The sequence below is a fragment of the Muntiacus reevesi genome, chromosome 9 (assembly GCF_963930625.1).
Source record: "Muntiacus reevesi chromosome 9, mMunRee1.1, whole genome shotgun sequence".
NCBI lineage: Eukaryota > Metazoa > Chordata > Mammalia > Artiodactyla > Cervidae > Muntiacus > Muntiacus reevesi.
Genome location: NC_089257.1, coordinates 37,070,722 through 37,085,760, shown reverse-complemented (window position 1 = coordinate 37,085,760; position 15,039 = coordinate 37,070,722).

The window sequence follows — 15,039 nt, the reverse complement described above, 5'->3', positions numbered from 1 at the left end:
AGATCAGATTGCCAACATCTGTTGGATCATAGAAAAAGCAAGAGAGTTCTAGAAAAACATCTACTTCTGCTTTATTGGCTACATCAAAGCCTTTGACTGCATGGATCACATTCAAGAGATGGGAATACCAGACCACCTGACCTGCCTCCTGAGAAATCTGTATGCAGGTCAAGAAGCAACAGTTAGAACTGGACATGGAATAACAGACTGGTTCTAAATTGGGAAAGGAGTACATCAAGGCTGTATATTGTCACCCTGCTTATTTAACTTATATGCAGAGTACATTATGCAAAATGCCAGGCTGGGTGAAGCACAGGCTGGAATCAAGATTGCCAGGAGATGTATCAAAAACCTCAGATACGCAGATGACACCACCCTTATGGCAGAAAGCAAAGAACTGAAGAGCCTCTTGATGAAAGTGAAAGAGAAGAGTGAAAAAGTTGACTTAAAACTCAACATTCAGAAAACTAACATCATGGCATCCAGTCCTATCACTTCATGGTAAATAGATGGGGAAACAATGGAAACAGTGACAGACTAATTTTGGGGGCTCAAAAATGCAGATGGTGACTGCAGCCATGAAATTAAAAGATACTTGCTCCTTAGAAGAAAGGCTATGTCCAACCTAGACAGCGTATTAAAAAGCAGAGACATTACTTTGCCAACAAAGGTCCATCTAGTCAAAGCTATGGTTTTTCCAGTAGTCATGTATGGATGTGAGAGTTGGATTATAAAGGAAGCTGAGTGCCAAAGAATTGATGTTTTTTGAACTGTGGTGTTGGAGAAGACTCTTGAGAGTCCCTTGGACTGCAAGGAGATCCAACTAGTCAATCCTAAAGGAGATCAGTCCTGAATATTCATTGGAAGGACTGATGCTGAAGCTGAAACTGCAACACTTTGGCCACTTGATGAGAAGATCTGACTCATTGGAAAAGACCCTGATGCTAGAAAAGATTGAAGGCAGGAGGAGAAGGGAAGGACAGAGGATGAGATGGTGGCATGGCATCACCGACTCGATGAACATGAGTTTGAGCAAGCTCCGGGTGTTGGTGATAGGGAAGCCTTGCCTGCTGCAGTCCATGGGGTTGCAAAGAGTTGGACACGACTGGGTGGACTGAACTGAACTGAACTGAACTGAGTGCTACTGTTCATGTAGTACCCATCAGTCAGACAGCAATCCGAACCTGTATCGGTCTGAACTGTCATGTTCTTCCCTTGCTGGTCCCACTGTTTGTGGCCTTAAGGCAAAGGTCCTCCTTACTGTTTCCTGTTGCCACTCTCTTTAACTCCTTCTACTCAGGGGCCTCAGATCCAGATTTCTTTGGGGTCAAGACATTGGAAAATGATCAGGGAGCAGCAGCACCCACCCATCTATGTGCCTGGCTTAAAAGCTCACGTTCCTATTACTGAAGCTGAATGATGGTTCTAGGCCATTGACTCCATGTAAAGGCCAAGTCCTATGGACAGATATGAGCTTTGAGGGGAAGGTACCATGCTCATTTGTTCATTATATCATTACATCCCCAGCATAGTAGGTACTCAATAAATACTCATTGAATGAACAAATTAATGACCATTCCAGTTTCAATTACTTAGAGAAATAGAGAATCTCCAAAATTGGGAATGCAAAGAGGGGGCTTAGGCAGGATAAGACACTCATGCCTTTCCTGACCTTATGCCTTTGGTTGAGATTTCATGGCATCTAAGTGATCCAGAGGATGATCCCTGGTAGCTCAAATTAAAGTGAACCCTGGATTCAGGGAGGTGCCATTAAGTGGCTGTCAGGCTAGAGCTGAGGAACACCTTTGCCATTCCAGCAAGCCAGGTTCATGCCATGTTTTGTGCTGTTACTTCCCTAAAGCCTGATCTAACATTGCAACCTCGCTTCCACTGGATTGTTGACACTGAAGAATTGTTTTTAAGACATTTGACCTGAAGCCTTGAAAGTGGAAAGCCAAGCTTTCGAAGGCCAGCATAGTGGTGGCAGCAAGAATCAGCTGAATCTTGGGCTTTCCATCCCTTATGTGAAGATTCTCTTATGCAGAAGAGTAATGACTTTCTTAAAACTCTGTGGGGGAAATTAACTGATAATACGGTGTCAGTCACGCTCTCTTGCCCCACTCTCTCACGGCCTCATACCTTATGTTCTGTAAACAACAATATTGCTGACCTTGATAGCACTGGGCCTGCACGCCCACTTGGCCATGGACCACTTTTGTCTGTCTTAGTATATCAGTAGTTTTTGAAGACTCCCTGCAGTTGCTGCTGCTGCCCAGAGAGAATAAAGATGCCTTCACCCAGTAGGTAGGGGAGCCTGAGACTCCAATGGAAGGAGGAAGCCAGTGGCCACCACAGAGCATGTGGTATCTGGTGGCCACTGTCCTCTTGACGTGGGCCCCAATGGAAGACTGGGAGGCGGTGAATGGGTCACTGGATAATATTGAAAAGACATTTTAGGCTGTGAACTCTCGCTAGCCAGACAAAGCAGCATGTATGTATTGCTGCTAACACCATGAGGTGGATTTTATTGACTGCTTTGAAGACAAACAGGGAGAATGCTCTTCCTGATGCTGCGTGAGTGCACAAAGAGTATCGAAAAAGCCTTACAAGCGGCGAGCTCTTGGTTGCAGGATAAAGCAGCATGCATGGCCACCGACACCATGGGGTGGATTTTGTTGACTGCCTTGAAGGTGAACATGGAGAATGCTTTCCGTGATGCTGCACGAGTGCACAAAGAGTATTGTAAAGGCGTTACAAGCATCAAACTTTTGCTTGCTGGATAAAGTGGTGCACACTACCGCTGACCCTATGAGGTGGATTTTATTGGCTGTGTTTGGCTCTCTGTGATGCTGTGCAAGTGTGCAAACTGCAGAGATGTGCAGAGGAACTAGAGCAACAGGTACTGATGCTAGAATGACCTGGTGGAGCTGCATGACCTTGGGGACTATGGTGTCTCAGACTATGAGATTACAGAATGTCAGGCAACTCATGCAGGGTGCACCTCATCTAACACAGTCTGATGAAATGGATCAATGCTGCCATCTGCACCATGTGGATGAAAGCGGGAGAGTTCCTGGATATCGTGAGTAAATAGCATACTTATTCCGAGTTAACCCAAGTGGTGAGAGAATTGGGCATGAGACAGGCGATGTTTAACCTAAATGCTCAGAGCCCAGATGATGAGTATTTTACTGGCTGTATGTGAGAGGCTGGTTTAACCAATGCTCCACCCACCTCTTTTGGATCCCTGCTTGCTATACTTAGACCCTGTGTGGGGCACCCCATCTGGCTAGCTTGAGAAACACAAAGGGGTGGTGGCAGGCTAAAGGGGTTAGGACTGTGAAAACCCCGAAGGGCAGCCGAGCTGCCCCACCTGGGTGACACAGGTACAAATGCGGGCTGATTGACTAGCAGCAGGACTTGACAGAAATAAAACTGATAAGCAGCCTAATGGTGTACTCCTAGAGCTGGAAGCAGTGGAGACTGGAGCAGCATTTACTACATGTGGGACGTGCCCACAGCATGAGGTACGGGCGGTTCAGATAGAGGGCTTTGTGCCAACCGGAGCTGTCTCTGCTGATGCCCTGTTCTGTTCTGAATAGGGCTCAAGCCAAGGCACCCACCCAGAGAGCCCAAGGGAGCACCAGAGACCCCATGTGGAACTTGCAATTCACTGGTCACTGACCAGTGTACATAATGGTTGACACTGGTGCTGAATGCAGCCTGGTACATGGCAGACAAGAAAAGTTTCCTGGCCACAGAGCATATATTGAGGGCTATGGTGGCCAAAACATTGAAGTAAAGGCTGTGTCCTTGCCATTGGAAATTGGGTGAGTTCCTGTGCAAGTGTACACTGTGTACATGTCCCCAGTTCCAGAATATGTTTTGGGGATAGATGTCTTTAAAGGTCTTGTGTTGCGGATCTCTGTGGGAGAATTCCGCCTCCGAGTGCATGTTGTAAAAGCAGGCATGAGGGGATATGCAAAGCATCCCCCATAGGTGTTGCTGACACCCTGGAGGGCAGTGACTATGAGACAATAATGTCTTACCAGGTGGCCACAAAGAAATAAGCACCACCATTGCTGAGCTGGCAAAAATGGACACTGTACGTCCTGCACAGAACCCATTCACCTCCCTGTGTGGCTCGTCGGGAAGCCCAGTGGCTCTGTGGATGACTGTGGACTCCGGGGAACTGAATAAAGTGGTACCGCCTGTGCATACTGCTGTGCCATCCATCCACGACTTGATGGACCAGTTAACTACAGTGCTGGGCACTTAGCACTATGGGGTGGACTTAGCTAATGCCTTTTTCTCCAATAGCTATAGCTGCTGAGAGTCAAGACCAGTTTGCATTCACTTGGGAAGGGTGTCAGTGAACGTTCCAGGTCCTTCCCCAAGGATATCTGCATAGCCCAACAATCTGTCATGGGCTGGTTGCAAGTGCATGCTTCTAAATGAAGCATGGAACTGCCCTGCATCAATGAAACTGTTTCATTATATTGATGATGTGCTACTAATCTCTGATTCTTTTGCAGATGTAAAAAACTGTGTCCTATGATATATACTGGGTACTATAAAGGCTGTGTACCGGTGATGTAGACAGTGTACTGTAAAGGTTGTATCCTCAGATTTTAAAAAGTGTAACCTAATGAGGTGACGGCTTGGCTACACTGACGCCTACATCATGCAGGGACAAAAACCATGTGAGCAATTCCCAAAGGGTGGGATCTTCCTATTTCTTGGAGAGAAATAGCAGGTGCCTGCCATGATTGTCCCACATGTGCCCGGGAAGCTAGCTTTTCACCCCCACAGGCTGGCAGCCTCCTTTGGACAGGTGGTGAGGGGGAGAGTTCCTTTGACTCAGTGGCAAGTGGACTTTGTAGGGCCTCTGCCACTTTGAGAGATGCCAGCTTCACTTTTAACAGCTGTAGATACAGCTACAGGTTTTCTGTTTGTCTGGTCATGCAAGGCTGACCAACACTGTACTCTTAAGGCGCTTGACTACGTGACAGCCATGTATGGCCATCCTCTAATTATAGAGAATGATCAGGGTACCCATTTCACCAGAAAGGAAGTCCAGGACTGGGTACAGAGACTGGGAATTCAATGGGTATTTCATGTCCCATATCACCCACAGGCAAAGGTCCATCTAGTCAAAGCTATGGTTTTTCCCATAGTCATGTATGGATGTGAGAGTTGGAAGAATTGATGCTTTTGAGCTGTGGTTTTGGAGAAGACTCTTGAGAGTCCCTTGCACTGAAAGGAGATCAAACCAGTCAATCCTAGAGGAAATCAGTCCTGAATATTCATTGGAAGGACTGATGCTAAAGCTCAAGCTGCAATACTTTGGCCACCTGATGTGAAGAACTGACTCACTGGAAAAGAACTGATGCTGGGAAAGATTGAAAGCAGGAGAAGGGGATGACAGAGGATGAAATGGTTGGATGGCATCACCGACTTGATGGACATGAGTTTGAGCAAGCTCTGGGAGTTGGTGATGGACAAGGAAACCTGCTGCAGTCCATGGGGTCGCAAAGAGTTGGACACGACTGAGTGGCTGAACTGAATTGACTGACTGATGATCACCCAGGGGCAGCGGGTATGATTGAGTGATATAATGGTTTGTTAAAACAAGGCTTGCAGGTCTCTATTGATCCCCCCTCCTTGAAGGAGTGGACCTGACGCCTATGGGGGGCGTTCATGTGTTCTTAATGAAAAATCATGCAAGAGTGGAGTCGCCCCTGTGGAGGCTCTTCTGCATCGTGCTGCTGCGCAGATGCAACTGCAGGTGGCAACAACAGATATTCTCCTAAAGCCTGGCTACGGAACTCAAGGTAATATCCTGTTGTCAGTCCCAACGGAGATTGCACAAGGACAGATGGTGGACTGGACTTGGCTATGGAAGATAAAGGCACCCGTCATGCAGTGGGTAATTCTCCTAGCCCCATGGGGGCAGGGGCTGCAACAGGACTTTTAGGCTGTACCCTGGGTGACGAGCACATGGTCCCCTCGTGTGCATGTCACCTGGCCAGGACCACTGGGAGCTGCTTCAGTCTTGAAAGGTGCATTTGTACACTCCCTGTGGTCTATCATGAGTTCCCTGCTCTGCTCTGTGTGGAGCCACAGGATGTGAGAAATTCACGACATGCAAAGCCTTACTGGAGACTAACTGCAGGAGTGGTGGGCCAGCCTGTCCAGTACCTGGCGTTCAGTTTTGCTCTGTATTGGGTATGTAGCCTGCACTCTATAGTGATTTGTTGTTGTAGCCTTCACTGTTGTTGTGGAATGTGGATGCAAGCGGCAGCAATGTGTGCCAGAAAAAGGCTGCAGAGGACCGAGCCTTTGTAAACAGTGGGACAGAAGACCCTGAGGGGGTGGATTGTGGGGAAATTAACTGACAACACGGGGTCAGTCTCGCTCTCTTGCCCCACTCTCTCACGGCCTCATACCTTATGTTCTGTAAACAATGATATTGCTGACCTTGGTAGCACTGGGCCTACACACCCAATTGGCCATGGACCACTTTTGTCTCTTAGTATATCAGTAGTTTTTGAAGACTCCCTGCAGCTGCTGCTGCTGCCCGGAGAGAATAAAGATGTCTGTGTTCCTCACAGCTTCTCGAGTATTTTTCCAGCTTCCCCAGTCATGCCTTATCTACCCCTGGGTTCAGTGAACAGTGTGAGTGGCAAGACAAACTCTCAGGATGGTAACATAGGGCTTGGGGTAGGGTTCCATGTTTGCTTCCCAGGCCAGTGAGTAGCCCAGTGCTTCAGGAGTCGGAGATGGAGGGCAGAAACCTCATCAGGCCTCTCTGAGCCAGATGGGGCCTGACAAAGTGTCCGCAGCTGCAGACATACTTACAATACCTGCTGGGGAGCTGAGGCTGGTCCTGTCAGCTAGGTCCTGGCAGATGGGTTTTAGGGTCAGGAGCCCAGGTAAATGCTGTCTCTGGGCAGCCTTGCTGCTTTTGGTGTATCATATAAAAGTGCCTCTCTGAGAGGCAAATGGGGCCTTCAGTCCAGTCCATGGACCTGTCAGGCTGCCACTGCCCAGAGGGTACAACTGTTTCTAATTAGTACAGGTGGTCTTGGGAAATCCTGGGTTTGGGTGTTTGAGTCTGGCCTGAGCATGGCTGAGAGAGAGCTCTGGGCTGGGGAATTCATGCCTGGCTCCTTTGGGGGATGTTGGGGCCAAGAGCTGGCTCCTGCTTGCCATGGCTGAGAGATGTTGACCTGGGCCTGGGATACGCTTGCCTTGCATCTGGATATGGGGCACTCACCTCCTATTCTGTCTCCTGGGGCTGACCCTTGCTCTGAGTCTGGTTAGGACAAGATTCAGGTATAGCAAACCTTTACTAAGTGGCCTGCCCAAGAGAGGTACATTAGCGCAGTTTAGTTTGATGTTAACCATGGCCTTGCAAGGCTGGCATCATTATACCACATTTTAGATGAGAACAAGTGAGATTCAAAGGGTGGCAGTGACTTGCTCAAGGTCATACAGTTAAAGTCAAGCCTGGATCTACTCCCTGGACTCCCAGACCAGAATTTTGACTGTTGCTCCTTGGCACTGCCAACACTGACCAGCAGGTGGCAATCTCCCCCAACTCCCTGCTGAGCACAGACAACCTGGAATCTTAGCACTGCCTGGTGGTGGTGACCCAGGGGCAGTCTTGGCCAGTCTTTCAAAACTGTCCTGAGGCATCACTCATTAACTCTGTTGTCCCCAAAGAAAACAGACGCCCTGAGAAGGGCGGTGTCTTTCCAGAGGAGGGAGTTTTGGGCTGTGCATGAGCAAAAGATCTGCTTCACTCCTGTTTGAGACTGGTGGACCTACACAACTGTCATCAGTTGAGAGAAGGTGGGCATGGTTTTCTTGGAACAGCATTCTTTCCCCTCTGCCCCCTCTGTTGCTAAGACTTCATTCATAGATGATGGTTGAGTTTTCCTTTGACTCTATCAGAGGCCTCACACACCTCTTCTGTGGATGGTGTCACCCTTATGTGATCTGAGGTCATCTGAACAGTCCATGGATCCCTCCTCCCCTGTTGTAACCTGTGTGTTCTTTGTGTGGAGCCTGGGAATTGCTGTGATCTCCTTCCATGCCTGCCTGTGGCCAAGAAGAACTGGGAGGGAGTCCTTCGAGTCCTTCCTGGAATTCAGCTCTGTGTTCCTTTCATCACTGCTGGCTAGGATGGGTGCCCTCAGTCTTCTAATCTTGGCCACACTGACTGTGGATAGGAGAGGGGAAGGAAGACTGCATGCTTGGGATGATGGTTAGAAGGGGATGGGGAGGAGGAGGGGCAGCCACCAATGAGAAATGAAAGCTGACAGAAAAGATGGGGGGGGGGGGCGCGGGGCGGGGAGCAGCTCTCCGCGTCAGAAAGGCAAATGACCTGAGTCCCAATGTCCTATGCACAGTAATGGCCATGAAAATAGCTGCAGATTTGCCTGCATTTGTGTGACCAAGATTTATTGTGCCAGCAACTCCGGTAATTGGATGATGAAAGCACTGCAGCTGGGACTGTTGGCTGGAGATTAATTATTAGGGAGGAGGGGGAGTGGCCTGGATGATGCCTGGCTGTGGAGCCTGTAGCCCACTGAAAGAGCAGGCGGGGGGGGACCTCAGAACCCAGTGGCCCCCTCCCCACTCAACTGAGACCCAGAGCCACAGCCATTCCAGAGCGGAGCAGGGGGAGAGCTCTTCTCTGGGTAAAGCTGATTCAGGGGAAAAGAGGCAGTTATAGCAGCAGGAGGTGCCTGGACCTGGACCCATGAGGCCAGAGAGCAAATCCCAGCTTGGTCTCTTACTGGTTATGTAGCCTCGGGAAGGACTTCGTATCTCTGAGCCTCGGTTTCTACAGCTGTAAAAGGGGGACGATGATGTTGACTTTGCTAGGAAATTGTGAAGCTCTAAGGAGATCCCTGGGCCTTATATAGACTTGGCACCTACTCTGGGGGAACTTATTCTCACCCCCCTGCTCAGATCTGGCCCTTATCCCCCCGCATGTATCCTGCAAGCCCCTTATCCTCTCCCTAGAGCCCTAAAGTTTGATGCCCAGTCACTGCAGGTGCTCTTTGCATGAATGCCAAGGTCCCCAGTGGGATGGGGAGCCTCTAAAGGGATGAGGGATTGAGGGAGCCTAAGAAGAGGCCCTGAGTGGAAGCCAATCAGTCCCGAGTTCAGCCATCCCTCTCAGCCAGAAAGGCCTCTTGCTGGCATCTGACTCTGTTCAGCAGGACTCTGGACTTTAAGGAGCAACAGGGTCTGAGGATAAGAGCTAGGGATGAAGAGAATGGGTCCCGGCTTCCTGGGGGCTAAGGAAGGAGGAGGAATGGGCTCTGGAGAAAGAAGTTGCCTGGATCCTAATTCCAGCTCTGCCACCTAGCCAACCAACTATGGGCTTTCAAAAGTCATTTCCCACCTCAACCTTAGTCTTCCCATCTGTAAAATGGGGATATAGTGATACTTTATTTGGATTTCTTTAGCTGCAAAGAACAGAAAAATGCTTGAACTCATTCAGAAAAAGGGGAGTTGGAGAAGAAGGAAGCCCTGGGGCCTGGAATCAGACCCAGACCTTGGGAGGGACGGAGCCACTAGTGGGCTGTGCCTCTCCCCACCTCCGTTCCCATGGGTCTCTGCTGCTATCTGCTTGCCTCCACTACTCCCAAGGCTAATTCCACCCCTCTCCTCTCTGACCACAGCTTCTCCTTCCTCAGAGGTCCTGCTCTCCCATGACCTTTGTTTCCACATGACCTCTCAAGGCTACAAGTCAACTCCATATTCCCTCCCTTTGGGCTACATTGTCATCTTCACTTAGCACTGGATTCTCCCCACCCTTCACAATTAATGTGCATGACAGAGGAGATCTGACTGTCCCTACTCATCTGTCCTGCCCAACCTTGCCAATGACTGCAGAACCATTCATGGTCTGCACATGAACTGAGGTCATGTGGCCCTCCTAGATCTGTGGGAGGGATGGGTGCCTGGGCTGACAGGCTTCCAATGGATGAGGACTGGGGGTCTGATGCACTCAGGTGTGTAAAGTACTGCACCTGGCACCGGGTGTACTGAAAGTGCTCAGAAGTTTGACTGAATGATACTCAGAAATCTTCGTCTCACACCACAGACCTTTCTTCTGGCCCCTTCCTTTTGTTTTCACTTTCCTGGAGGCCTCTAGCCTCAGACCCCCTGGCCCTTGCAGCTCTTCTTGGCCTCTCTTCATCTCCTGGTCAGGCTGGACCTGGGATGAGGTGATTTTTTGATCTAGACCCTCTACAGCACCCAGCACTCCTCATCCTGCACCCCAGCAAACCTAGGACATAAAGTTCCAACCCCAGCTCTGTTCTCCCTCTCAGCAGACCTCCTGTCCAGGTCTATGCCCCGGGAATGTGGAGGGTGATCGCTGTAAGTTGTTACCACTCCCTGAGCACCTCCAAGTGCCTGGCCCTGTGCTTAGTGCTTTACCCACTTATGAATTCATCACAATCCCTCTTGAGATGGAGCCCTGTCCAGGTGAAAACACCAAGGTTTGGCTGGTATGATGAGGTGCACCCAGCTCTGTCTAACTCCAAATCCTTAGCCCAAGAGCAGAGCTGCTGCTGTGAGCGCTATCATCTTTCCTTCCTTCCGAGTGGCGTTTCCACAGGCCATATCCATCTCTCCCCACTTCTCTCTGTCTTACAAGATGAGTTAGCTAATAGCTAATTTGTGTTGACCACTAACAGTTATCTTTTATCAAGCACTTAATATGTGCCAGGCATTGTTCTAAGCACTTGGCATGTATTAACTCATTTGATCTTCATAGTAACTTTATCGGACAGGAATTGTTAGTATCCCCATTTTGGAAACAAGGAACTGACACTTCTACCTTAGGTTAAATAACTTGAAAAAAGTCAAACCATCCTGATGATGCATTTTTCAAAACCAGACCATCTCCCTATAGACCTTGGGCTTAACCACTGTTCTGTATAGCAGAGTGGCCACAGAGCTCTCCGACCTCTGGTTCAAGGTCCCTGGAGCCCATTTTCTGCCCACTTCCTCTAAGAACTGATTCCATCAATCACTCCTCCCCTCTTTAAGCTCTCTCTCCACTGACTCCTTAGCATTCAATGTGTTTGTGACTTTCCCATCTCAAAAACATCCTCCATTCCATGTTACTCTATAGCTACTTCTATTTCTTTCTTCATTACAGCAGCACAACCCATTTTCTAAAAAGAGTTTCTCCACTTGCTGTCTGTCTGTACTTTCTTACCCCTCTTCACACTAGCTTCCACCTCTCCCACTCCATCAAACTGGCCTAAGCATGTGGAGATTTTACTCCTACCTTTCCAGAGGAAAAAAAATCTATCCCCATCAACAGCCTAAAAAACCCTATCAGTCAAACATGAAATCAGCTACATAAATGGCAAAGCATGTTACAGTTGTAATAGTTCTCCAACAAATTTTTCATCAAAATTAGAAAAAAGAGCAAAGGCAAATGCTGAGTACTTTGGTACAACCCAGTTGATGATGACCCTTGAGTCGAAATCTTTTCTATCCAGCTGGAGTGCTTTTCTGTCCACATGCACTGTAGTATTATACCCAGCCAACATGTCACTCAAGTGTAAAGCAACAGCCCAAACGTCTTTCACAGCAACAACTAACACTTGTACTGTTCTAGTTTCCTTGCTACACATAGTTCTTTTCTTTACTCATTTAACATTCAGCTATGGTGGGCTATGGCTTCTTCCTTGATAACTCAATTTTATTAGAAAGTGGGATCAAAATAAAGTTTCCTTTTCTTCTTGGTGGGTTCTCAGTTATCATACTTCTCTAACAGTTTTCATGCATTTCTCAACCTTTCTCTCTTGCTCCTTCAATCTTCTTTTTTCTTCTGTTCACATATCTCCTCTACCTCCCTTCCTAATAATACTACTTTTCTCATCTGACTCAGGATTTCTGGGAGAGGTTGGTTAGGATTCACTAGCATACCAGGGGTCAATAAATGCTCTCAGGGCCAAGGGAAGGATGTGCACAGGCCCCTCTCATCATTTAGTAACACTGTGCCCATGAAGACTACTTTGCAAGGTTCAAAATGTCTGGTCTCTGTGGCTCCCTAAACCCAGTTTTAGCTTTCACCTTACTAACTAGTTGGCAAATCAGGAATCACTTGCTCTTTGCCTTCCTGAAGTAATTCTGTTGCTCCTGGGCTGACCTCATATTGCACCACTTTGATTCCCTATATGTCCTCCTGCTGGTCATCCTCTAGGGGTTGGAATTCTCCAAAGTTCCAGTCTCAGTGTTCCATTTGCTATACAATTCCCTATAATGACCTAGCCTACTCAAACAACTGACCATCTATTTGTCAACAATTCCCAAATCTCTGTCTCCTGGGTAGAACTTGACTCCACAACCAGATATCCAACTGACCTCTAATCCAACCACCAAACCCTATCCCTTATGGCAGAAAAAGAAGAACTAAAGAACCTCTTGATGAAAGTGAAAGAGGAGTGTGACAAAGTTAGCTTAAACCTCAACATTCAGAAAGCGAAGATCATGGCATCCAGTCCCATCACTTCATGGCAAAAAGATGGGGAAACAGTGGCTGATTTAATATTTTTGGGCTCCAAAATCACTGCAGATGGTGACTGCAGCCATGAAATTAAAAGAAGCTTATTCCTTGGAAGAAAAGTTATGACCAACCTAGACAGCATATTAAAAAGCAGAGACATTACTTTGCCAACAAAGGTCCGTCTAATCAAGGCTATGGTTTTTCCCATAGTCATGTATGGATGTGAGAGTTGGATTATAAAGAAAGCTGAGTGCTGAAGAATTGATGTTTTTGAACTATGGTGTTGGAGAAGACTCTTGAGAGTCCCTTGCACTGAAAGGAGATCAAACTAGTCAATTCTAGAGGAAATCAGTCCTGGGTGTTCATTGGAAGGACTGATGCTGAAACTCCAGTACTTTGGCCACCTGATGTGAAGAACTGACTCACTGGAAAAGACCCTGATGCTGGGAAAGATTGAAGGCAGGAGGAGAAGGGGATGACAGAGGATGAGATGGCATGAATGGCATCACCGACTCAATGGACATGAGTTTGGGTAAACTCTGGGGGTTGGTGATGGGCAGGGAGGCCAGGTGTGCTGCAGTCTATGGGGTCACAAAAGTCAGACACGACTGAGCGACTGAACTGAAACCCCATCCACTGTGCCCAAACCAGCTCCTCCCATGCTCCCTCAATACACCCAGCTTCCCTGGCCAGAAACCTGCACATCTTCCTCAAATCTCTCTGTCCTTTTTTTCCACATCTAAGCAATCAAAAAAATCAGATGGATTCTATGCCCTATTAGCCTCTCTGGAAGCTGTGCCTTCCTTTTTAGGAAGTAGAACACGGTAGAAAGAGCATGGCCTTTAGGGTTGGACAGACCTGGGTCAAAATCCTGTCTTTGTCACTTATTGGCTATGTGACTTCGGGCAACTCTCTTTTAATTTACCCAAGGCTTAATTTCCTTATCTACAAAATGGGGATAATAGCCTACTTTGGAGAGTTGTGAGGATTAGAAACAATGATGTAAATACCTAGCACTGTGCTTGTCCCATGGTAACACTTAATGGCAGTATTCATCATAATGATGATAATTATTATTTCTGGCTTCTCTGTTATTGCTCTAATCTAGGACATCATCTTCTCTCTCCTGGACAATTGCATCAGCCTCCTCACTGAACTCTCTGCCTTCATTCTCCATCACCACCCCCTGAAATCTGCCTTTCACAGTGTTGGGGAGATTTTTCTAAAATGCAAATCTGATCACAATACTTACCTACTTAAAACTCTTCTCTCCCCTGTTCCACCTACCTTTTGCTTCACCCACTCTCATGGGTCTCTAGGCATTACTGTGTTCTGCTGGGTTTCATTCAAGCAGGTACCTCTGCCCTCTGCCTGAAAATCTTTCTCCCCCTTCCTTCACTCCTTTCTGGCAGATCCTCACCCTTCACATCATTGCTAGTGTCTGCCACCCCTCCATGGATATTTGTTTATTTGAAATTCAAGTACCAGCTCCTTGAGGGCAGGGAGTAGTTCTGATGTTTCTTTGTGGCCCCTGTCTGCCAGCACAGGACTTGGTGTAGAGAAGGGACAAACAGAATGTCTGCAGAGACTTCTCCAAGGTCTCAGAGTGGGTCAGCAGCAGGGCCAAGGCTTGAACCTAGGTCCTTTGTCTTCCTACCCAGGGCTCTTTCTTCTACGCACGTCATTTTGCCCCAGCAGAGAGAATAGCCCAGGGCTGATGGCTAGGGATGGGGGATAGCCCAGGGATGGGGCATCTCCCCCTGGGAGGACAGCAGGCTATCCAAGGCCACCCCACACCCCATCTCAGGGCTGCACCCGACTGTGGGGGAAGGATAAAATTATCCACTGCCCACGCCCTCTATCTCCCCATCCGACATGGACTGGAGATAAAAAATGAACGACACAAAATCCAATCTTCCTCGGTGCAGAGGCTGGCAGGAGAGCGGTGGGGGTGGGACTGGCAGCCCCAGCAGCCCCTCCTCACCAAGCACATCTCATATTTATTGGCTCATAATTGAAGGCAGCCTGGAGACATCCCCACACCGGCCCCAGCAAGACAGATGGGGACACAGTGATGGCTGGGGGATGGGGTCAGGGCACAGACTTCCTCGCAGGAGTGCAGCCATGGAGGCGGCACACAGCAGGGGAAGCAGCTAGCTGGCCCCAGGGGTCTGACCCAGGCCTGAGGTCTTGCTTCTGCCATCCACTTCTGAGGATCTTTGGTCAGATTCTTCCTTCTCCAGGCCCAGGGTTTCAGGCTGTGGGTTTTATTACCAGGGTATGCGAGAGCTATTCTGGGATTTGGGAAGATCTGGGCTACTACCTTGCTGTGTGGCTTTAGGTGGTTCTCTTTGCCTCTGAGCTATGTGCTTTCTCCTTGTAAAATACAGAGGGGGTTGAGTTGGACTATAGGCAGCCTTTAAGCATCATCAGTGGAAGACTCTCTGTTGTAGGAAGAAAAAAAAAAAAAAGCTGAAATGCTGCCAAAG